This window comes from Triticum dicoccoides, chromosome 6B (genome assembly GCF_002162155.2).
Source record: "Triticum dicoccoides isolate Atlit2015 ecotype Zavitan chromosome 6B, WEW_v2.0, whole genome shotgun sequence".
Taxonomy (NCBI): Eukaryota; Viridiplantae; Streptophyta; class Magnoliopsida; order Poales; family Poaceae; genus Triticum; species Triticum dicoccoides.
In genome coordinates, this window is record NC_041391.1 from 692,202,675 (window position 1) to 692,212,797 (window position 10,123).

Here is a 10,123-nt window from a genome sequence, read left to right on the forward strand (position 1 = left end):
ACCTTAACAAACGATGATCTCTCCTTCTAGAGTCTGAACTTACTAGCTTTTCATAATCTGAAGAGGTGTAAACCTTTATTGGCAAACTGCTGCAAAATCCCCAAATGCCATATAATATAAAATCCCCAAATGCCATATAATATAAAATCCCCAAATGTCATATAATATAAAATCCCCAAACTGCAGCAACATCCAGTTCAAGATAAGTTATCAATTCAGATCTTAATAAGCAAGAGAAGCAGTAAAGAAAGGCTGCATTTGTGTCCTCGGGCCATTCTTTAGGCACACTAAAACAAACATGCCGCTCATGTTAAGTATTCTTTCCAATAAACTTTCTAGAGTATCTTTGTTTAAACGTACTGTGGGGCGAACTTTTTCATTGTGTAGTTTTTGAACTCCTATTGTAGTAATACATGAACTCCCTGAGGACACGAATTCTTATATTAGCACCTAAAGTACAGACACACATGAAAATTGCTCTAAGTGGATAAATGATCACACACAAAAAATGATAATTGCAGGAAAACTTTTATTTGAAAAAAGCTCTCTGAATACCTTATTGAACTAGCTGTTTTGAACTTGCAAACGTTCATTTTTGCACTTATCCAAAATGTTTGAAAGGAGCAGGTTGTTTGACATTATTTTGAACACGCCTTTTCATCTCCACTGTATGGTATCCTCTCATAGGTATTTGCACAAACAGGTGGTGTGCTATGAAGAACAATGGTACTGTGAGCAAGTGAAATCAGAACTGAAACTCGTTACAAATTCTTGACAAAAAGGAGCAGCAGATAACCATTAGTCCATTACTCACAACAAACAAAACTCACCCAGTACATAGCAATTTCATAAATCTGCATGCACCTCGGTGTTCCACTGGACCTAGACACTGAATCAACTATGACAGATTGCTCTGAACCTTGCGAATTGTGCTCTCTGTTCTTGGCATGAGTGGTCGGAGCAGTAGCAGAATTTGGTGCCAGCTGACGGATGCAAGTCTTGCAGCTCGAAGAGCCACTATGTGCCGCTGCAATACTCCGCGACGACTATACAACAACATGGACTTGCATATCAGGCAAATGCATGTACTTGTATGTCAAGCATCATCAGGCACATTGAGGAGGTTGCATGTTCAGTTCATGACCAGTCTACATATGATGAACTTTACTACTGCTTGATGTGGACGTCCATGCACAACTAATTTGGGAACCCCTGTAGCCGAGTGTTCTCCCTCGATCACCACAATGGATAATTCTTGGGTTAGTGGTTGGTCTAAAAAATGAAGAGGTCAGTGCCTCCATAGAAGTAACAAGATGCACGCTTAAGTCTTAGGTCACAAGTTTTTAAATGCTAGCACTCCTACCAGCATTTGTAAATACTAGTGAACTTGAACTTATGGTCTCCCGAGATATGAACTGATTGTGTTACAAGCAGACACACAAAATCCAACGAGTTGTTGTAAGTACATGTAAAAAGAAAATCAAGTTCATGTATATTAATTGGGAGAAGTTCAAAAAGAAACTTTTAAAAAGTTTGTACTGTTTTTGCTATAACAACTATAGTCATCTTTGCAAACAATGTATATTACACGGTTAAAATAAGTTCTTTGGACTGAACTAAAATAATAAATTATACTGGACTAAAATGAGCAAACGGAAATGAGCGTGTTACTGAAATATTAACTAACCGAACTGTAGTTTAGTGGTGGAATTCACACGAGTTGGTCGTCATGGAAGATCATTCCTTGTGGATATCCTATCAATACAGATGTAGTGTCACTTGATGCAAAAAAAATGCTCATAGTCCTTTGGAGGTATTATAAACTTCTTCGAACTTATAACAACTAATCGCATGAACTAAGTGCGAAAGAAAGTGTGACCTTTTTTGCAATTTGTGTAAAAAAATCACTAGACAATCTAACATCTAAAATAATTAGCTGCATTTTTTTATTTCTCTCACTACACTGATGTGCAGTATACATCTTACCAACTACACACAAAAACATAAGTTCGACATTTAACATCATTCCCTCTCGGCACTCTGTAATAGAGACCTATAAAAGAAATCTCAAGAACACAAAGTGGATAAATTACAAGCATCAACATAGATATACAGTGATGCGTGAGTTTAAATATCACAAACCAAACGAAGTACCATTTCTATCAAAACTCTGCAATGCACAATTAACACACTAATTATTACTGTACAGGGACAAAATAAGCTCAGCTTGGGCACAAAAACTTGACTAAAAATCGCAACATATTAAAATAATCCATTTTCTAGTCCACACAGTATTACAAAGGGGATCAATAAAACTATACCACCTCTAGGTCAAGTAAAGATGTTTCTCTGAGCGTTCTTGTCATCCCTCTCATCCCAACAAGGACCTGCAGAAAGTAGAAACATTGTTCAGAAATTGGTTGGGTACCCATACTTTTGTACTGAGGTAAACGTTTTCATCGAACTATTGCCAAATTTTCAAAGAACTTGAACTTCAGATTTAGAAGAAATTCAGACCTCACCTGAGTGATCAAGAAAATATTTAGAGATCGCTGTTCGAAATCTTCATTTGTGAACTCTTAAGCGAGCAATGATTGAACATATGTAGAGATACAAGGATGAGATGACGAAAGCTGAACTTTAGGAGATGTCGAAGAAGAACAGCCAACGACGGTGGTCAAATAATTTTGTTGACCACAAGAATTAAAAAAATGAACCACTGGTTTTCTAACTAGATAACTGTAGGAATTAGCAAAATTGAACTACCCTATTATAAAGAAATGAAGAGAGTTAAAAAAATGCTAACATGTAGTACTAAATAGTACTATTACAAAGAACTTCTTACACTACCTCAACTTGCCTTAGGGACATAGGCATCCCTGAACTTGGTCGTCCACGACAATATACCTTAACTCAGCGTAGACTGGTAGTTGAACTTGGTACACATCCACACTAGCACCAGCAGCACAAGTCACCGTGGGTACCAGGGGCGTCGGTTTGGTGCTTGACATGTAAGATGATCTGCAAACACACATAAAGGTGAACTGAATTTTTTGGTTTTTTATGTATAACAATACAAAGTTCAAGGCAGTAAGGTTGCAAGTTCAAACAGTCAATGGACCAAAAATTGGTTAAACACCAATGTTGGATATGCATCAGTTTAGAATCAGCCAAAACACAAGTTCAGTATCAACATGACACAAGTTCAGCTACAGTTAACTTGAAATGAACGGAAAGAATAGAAGACCACATCATGTAATTTAGACATTTGGTATAGTCTGAACTCTGACCAGAACTTACTAGAAGAGGGATTATTTTTTCAGCTAGTAGTTCGCAAGCAATTTCAGAACACCATACATTTTTTAGCTAGTGAAACATGCGATGAAGAACTGAACTCAATAAACAAGATTTTTGGAGATGGAAGAAGGTGTCGCACGTCGGGTGAACCTGCTACCCCTACTCCTGCGGACTGACGGATCTAGTGAGTGGAGCTGATGGAGGCGGGGTTCACGAGCAGTGGCTGGGCCCGCCGGGAATTGGCCGCTGCAGGTGATCCATGCTGGGGCTCGTGGTGGAGAAGACCACACCAAACTTTTTCAATGAACTTCTAGGTTTTTGTGTTTGAACTTACAAACTTTCCAAATAAGTACTTATCTCACTTGTCTTTTTACTCACAATGGGATCAGAAGTGCACACATAGAAGCATTAACACAAGTATCAGATGTGGAAAACAACAAAATTTAAAGCTAAACAAATAAATGTGCAAACAGAAAAACCTACAACCAACGGGCATGATCTCCTCAATGGGCCATGATGCAGGCATCGCCGTCGGCAATATTTGGCGTGCCGGAGAACCTGTACTGTTGGATTTGTCAAGAGAGGACTGAGGGAACATCTCCCTGCAGTTTAATGTGACAATGTAGTTCATCTGCTCAAGAGGAAACCAATAACCACTGAATAAACATGGTAAGTATATTTCGAACTTATGTATTTTTTTTCTAGTTACCGAGCACATTATGAGTGCAGAATTGTTACAAGCATAAGAACTGATACAAAGAGAGCACATATCATATTTCAGGATTTTCTCAATTTGGACCGTCATCAAGTTATATATACATGGTTTCATCATCTTGTTAGCATGTCCTGCCTTATTGTTATGACAAAATGGCCCAAGAATTGTTTGAGCTACACCTATTGACTCCAAACAGTATTGCTAAGCTTAAGCTAGCTAGCACATTCATATTCATATAATAAAGAAGCAACCATAAAGAAACAAGAACAACACATTTTGACACTAACCATTAGGCTATAAATATGGTTTGTGAGCAGGGAATTTTATATAATATTTCTTTATGTACTGATGGTGAAATACATAGTGAACTTTGTCGTACTTTTTACAAAATTTTCTTTTGTTTTATTATACTTATTTATTGTTCATCTCCAAACAACTACTCTGAACTCTGAAATTTTTTGGAGCTCCAAATTGGGTGGGGAAACAACAAACTTTGTTGTCATTCATTGATTTGCAAAAAATAGTCCTTTCTTTCATTTTCCCACGCAATAACACAAGCACCACAATAGTAAGACCAAAGCTACAGAACAATAACTTTTCTTCAGCTAGCTACTACATTGAGCATGCAACGTGAACTTGTGATAAGCTAGCACAAAATCATGTAGACAAGAAACGGAATTGTTGAGATTTTTCATGTACAGGCATACAGGAAATCTTAAAAAGCATGGCGGTCTACGTACTGTTGGAAATATGCCCTAGAGGCAATAACAAAATGGTTATTATTGTATTTCCTTGTTCATGATAATTGTCTATTGTTCATGCTATAATTGTATTAACTGGAAACCGTAATACATGTGTGAATACATAGACCACAACATGTCCCTAGTGAGCCTCTAGTTGACTAGCTCGTTGATCAGTAGATGGTTATGGTTTCCTGAGCATGGACATTAGATGTCATTGATAACGGGATCACATCATTAGGAGAATGATGTGATGGACAAGACCCAATCCTAAGCATAGCACAAGATCGTGTAGTTCATTTGCTAAAGCTTTTCTAATGTCAAGTATCATTTCCTTGGACCATGAGATTGTGCAACTCCCGGGTACCGTAGGAATGCTTTGGTTGTGCCAAACGTCACAACATAACTGGGTGGCTATAAAGGTGCACTACGGGTGTCTCCAAAAGTGTCTGTTGGGTTGGCACGAATCGAGACTGGGATTTGTCACTCCGTATGATGGAGACGTATCTCTGGGCCCACTCGTTAATGCATCATCATAATGAGCTCAATGTGACTAAGTAGTTAGTCACGGGATCATGCATTATGAAACGAGTAAAGTGACTTGCCGGTAACGAGATTGAACAAGGTATAGGGATACCGCCTATCGAATCTCGGGCAAGTAACATACCAATGGACAAAGGGAATTGTATACGGGATAGATTGAATCCCCGACATCGTGGTTCATCCGATGAGATCATCGTGGAACATGTGGGAGTCAACATGGGTATCCAGATCCCGCTGTTGGTTATTGGCCAGAGAGGTGTCTCGGTCATGTCTGCATGGTTCCCAAACCCGTAGGCTCTACACACTTAAGGTTCGATGACGCTAGAGTTGTTATGGGAAATAGTATGTGGTTACCGAAGGTTGTTCGGAGTCCCGGATGAGATCCTGGATATGACGAGGAGATCCTAAATGGTCCGGAGGTGAAGATCGATATATTGGATGAAGGGTATTGGTGTCCGGAATTGTTCCGGGAGTACCAGGTGATGACCAGCGTGTCCGAAAGGGGTTTCGGAGGCCCCAGCAAGCGTTGGGGGGCCTTATGGGCCAAGGGGAGGGAGCACATCAGCCCACTAAGGGGCTGAGCGCCCCTCCCACCCCATCTCATGTAACCAGGAGAGGTGGGGGCGCCACCCCTAGGGTAGCCGCCCCTCCCGGCTTGGGGGGCAAGTTTCCTAGGGGGTGGGGGCGCCCAAACCCATCTAGGGTTTCCCCTGTGGCCGCCGCCCCTCCCCTAGGGAACCCTAGGGCGCCTCCCCATCCTCCCTTCCCCCTATATATAGTGAGGGAGAGAGAGGGCAGCCGTACCTTTCCCCTGGTGCAGCCCTCTCCCTCCTCCAACACCACCTCCTCCTCTGTAGTGCTTGGCGAAGCCCTGTCGGAGAACCACGAGCTCCATCACCACCACGCCGTCATGCTGTCGGAGTTCTCCCTCAACTTCTCCTCTCCCCTTGGTGGATCAAGAAGGAGGAGACGTCCCCGGGCTGTACGTGTGTTGAACGCGGAGGCACCGTTGTTCGGTGCTTAGATCGGAATCAACCGCGATCTGAATCGCTACGAGTACGACTCCTTCATCTGCGTTCTTGTAACGCTTCCGCTTAGCGATCTTCAAAGGTATGAAGATGCTCATCCTCTCTGTCTCTTGTTGCTAGAATCTCCATAGATTGATCTTGGTGATGCGTAGAAAATTTTGAATTTCTGCTACGTTCCCCAACAGTGGCATCATGAGCTAGGTCTATTGCGTAGATTCTATGCACGAGTAGAACACAAGTTGTTGTGGGCGTTGATTTTGTTCAATATGCTTACCGTTACTAGTCCTATCTTGTTTCGACGGTATTGTGGGATGAAGCGGCCCAGACCGACCTTATACGTACACTTACGTGGGACATGTTCCACCGACTGACATGCACTTGTTGCATAAGGTGGCTAGCGGGTGCCAGTCTCTCCCTCTTTAGTCGGATCGGATTCGATGAAAAGGGTCCTTATGAAGGGTAAATAGCAATTGGCATATCACATTGTGGTTTTGGCGTAGGTAAGAAACATTCTTGCTAGAAACCTATAGCAGCCACGTAAAAACTTGCAACAACAATTAGAGGACGTCTAACTTGTTTTTGCAGCATATGCCGTGTGATGTGATATGGCCAAGAAGGATGTGATGAATGAAATATATGTTATGTATGAGATTGATCATATTCTTGTAATAGGAATAACGACTTGCATGTCGATGAGTATGACAACCGGCAGGAGCCATAGGAGTTGTCTTTATTTATTGTATGACCTGCTTGTCACTGAATAACGCCATGTAATTACTTTACTTCATTGCTAAACCGTTAGCCATAGTAGTAGAAGTAATAAGTTGGCGAGACAACTTCATGGAGACACGATGATGGAGATCATGATGATGGAGATCATGGTGTCGTGCCGGTGACGATGATGATCATGGAGCCCCGAAGATGGAGATCAAAAGGAGCAAAATGATATTGGCCATATCATGTCACTATTTGATTGCATGTGATGTTTATCATGTTTATGCATCTTATTTTCTTAGAACGACGGTAGTAAATAAGATGATCCCTCATAATAATTTCAAGAAAGTGTTCCCCCTAACTGTGCACCACTGCGAAAGATCGTTGCTTCGAAGCACCACGTGATGATCGGGTGTCATAGATTCTAACGTTCACATACAACGGGTGTAAGCCAGATTTACACACGCGAAACACTTAGGTTGACTTGACGAGCCTAGCATGTACAGACATGGCCTCGGAACACAAGAGACCGAAAGGTCGAACATGAGTCGTATAGTAGATACGATCAACATGAAGATGTTCACCAATGATGACTAGTCCGTCTCACGTGATGATCGGACACGACCTAGTTGACTCAGATCATGTATCACTTAGATGACTAGAGGGATGTCTATCTGAGTGGGAGTTCATTAGATGAACTTAATTATCCTGAACATAGTCAAGAGGTTTTTGCAAATTGTGTCATAGCTCGTGTTTTAGTTCTACTGTTTTAGATATGTTCCTAGAGAAAATTTAGTTGAAAGTTGATAGTAGCAATTATGCGGACTGGGTCCGTAAACTGAGGATTGTCCTCATTGCTGCGATGAAGACTTATGTCCTTAATGCACCGCTCGGTGTGCTGAACCTCGAACGTCGTCTGCTGATGTTGCGAACATCTGACATACATGTTTTGATGACTACGTGATAGTTCAGTAATGTTAAACGGTTTAGAATTGAGGCACTAAATACGTTTTAGAACATCGAGGAACATATGAGATGTTCCAAGGGCTGAAATTGGGATTTCAGGCTCGTGCCCACGTCAAGAGGTATAAGACCTCCGACGAGCTTCTTGGCCTACAAACTAAGGGAGAAAAGCTCAATCATTGAGCTTGTACTCAGATTGTCTGGGTACAACAATCACTTGAATCGAGTATGAGTTAATCTTACAGATGAGATAGTGATGTTTCTCCAAAGACATTGCCACCAAGTACTAGAGCTACGTGATGAACTATAACACATCAGGGATAGATATGATGATCCTTGAAATATTCACGATGTTTGACACCGCGAAAGTAGAAATCAAGAAGGAGCATCAATTGTTGATGGTTAGTGAAACCACTAGTTTCAAGAAGGGAAAGGGCAAGAAGGGGTACTTCATGAAACAGCAAATCAGTTGCTGCTCCAGTGAAGAAACCCAGGGTTGAACCCAAACCCGAGACTAAGTGCTTCTGTAATGAGGGAACGGTCACTGAAGCAGAACTACCCTAGATACTTGGTAGATGAGAAGGCTGGCAAGGTTGACAAAAGTATATTGGATATACATTGTATTAAATGTGTACTTTACTAGTACTCCTAGTAGCACCAGGGTATTAAGATACCGCTTCGGTTGCTAAGTGTTAGTAACTCGAAATAAAAGAGCTATGGAATAAACGGAGACTAGCTAAAGGTGAGATGACGATGTGTGTTGGAAGTGTTTCCAAGGTTGATGTGATCAAGCATCGCCTGCTCCCTCTACCACCAAGATTGGTGTTAAACCTAAATAATTGTTATTTGGTGTTTGCGTTGAGCATAGACATGATTGGATTATGTCTATCACAATACAGTTATTCATTTAAGGAGAATAATGGTTACTCTATTTATTCGAATAATACCTTCAATGGTCTTGCACCTAAAAGAATGGTTTATTGAATCTCGATCGTAGTGATACACATGTTCATGGCAAAAGATATAAGATACTAATGATAGTACCACCTGCTTGTGCCACTGCCATTTGAGTCATATTGGTATAAAACGCATGAAGAAGCTCCATGTTGATGGATATTTGGACTCACTCATTTTTGAAAAGTTTGAGACATGCGAACCATATCTATTGGTATGTACACATGAAGAAACTCCATACAGATGGATCGTTTGGACTCACTTGATTTTGAATCACTTGAGACATGCAAATCATACCACATGGGCAAGATGACTGAAAGCCTCGTTTTTCAGTAAGATGGAACAAGAAAGCAACTTGTTGGAAGTAATACATTTTGATGTGTGTTGTCCAATGCTTGCTGAGGCACGCAGTGGATATCGTTATGTTCTTACTTCACAGATGATTCGAGTAGATGCTAAGTATATTTACTTGATGAAACACGAGTCTGAATTATTGAAAGGTTCAAGTAATTTCAGAGTGAAGGTGAAGATCGTCGTGACAAGAAGATAAAATGTCTATGATATGATCATAGAGATGAATATCTGAGTTGCGAGTTTGGTACACAATTAAGACATTTTGGAAATTGTTTCACAACTAATACCGCCTGGAACACCATAGTGTGATGGTGTGTCCGAACATCATAGATGCACCCTATTGGATATGGGGCATACCATCATGTCTCTTATCGAATTACCACTATCGTTCATGGGTTAGGCATTAGAGACAACCGCATTCACTTTAACTAGGGCACCACGTAATTCCGTTGAGATGACACCGTGTGAGCTATGGTTTAGAGAAACCTAAGCTGTCATTTCTTAAAAGTTTGGGGTTGTGATGCTTATGTGAAAAAGTTTCATGCTGATAAGCTCGATCCCCAAGCGGATAAATGCATCTTCATAGGACACCCAAAAAAGTTGGGTATACCTCCTGTCTCAGTTCCAGAAGCAAAAGGGATTGTTTCTAGAATCAGGTCCTTTCTCGAGGAAAAGTTTCTCTCGAAAGAATTGAGTGGGAGGATGGTGGAGACTTGATGAGGTTATTGAACTGTCACTTCAACTAGTGTGTAGCAGCGCACAGGAAGTTGTTCCTGTGGAGCCTACACCAATTGAAGTAGAAGCTTATGATAGTG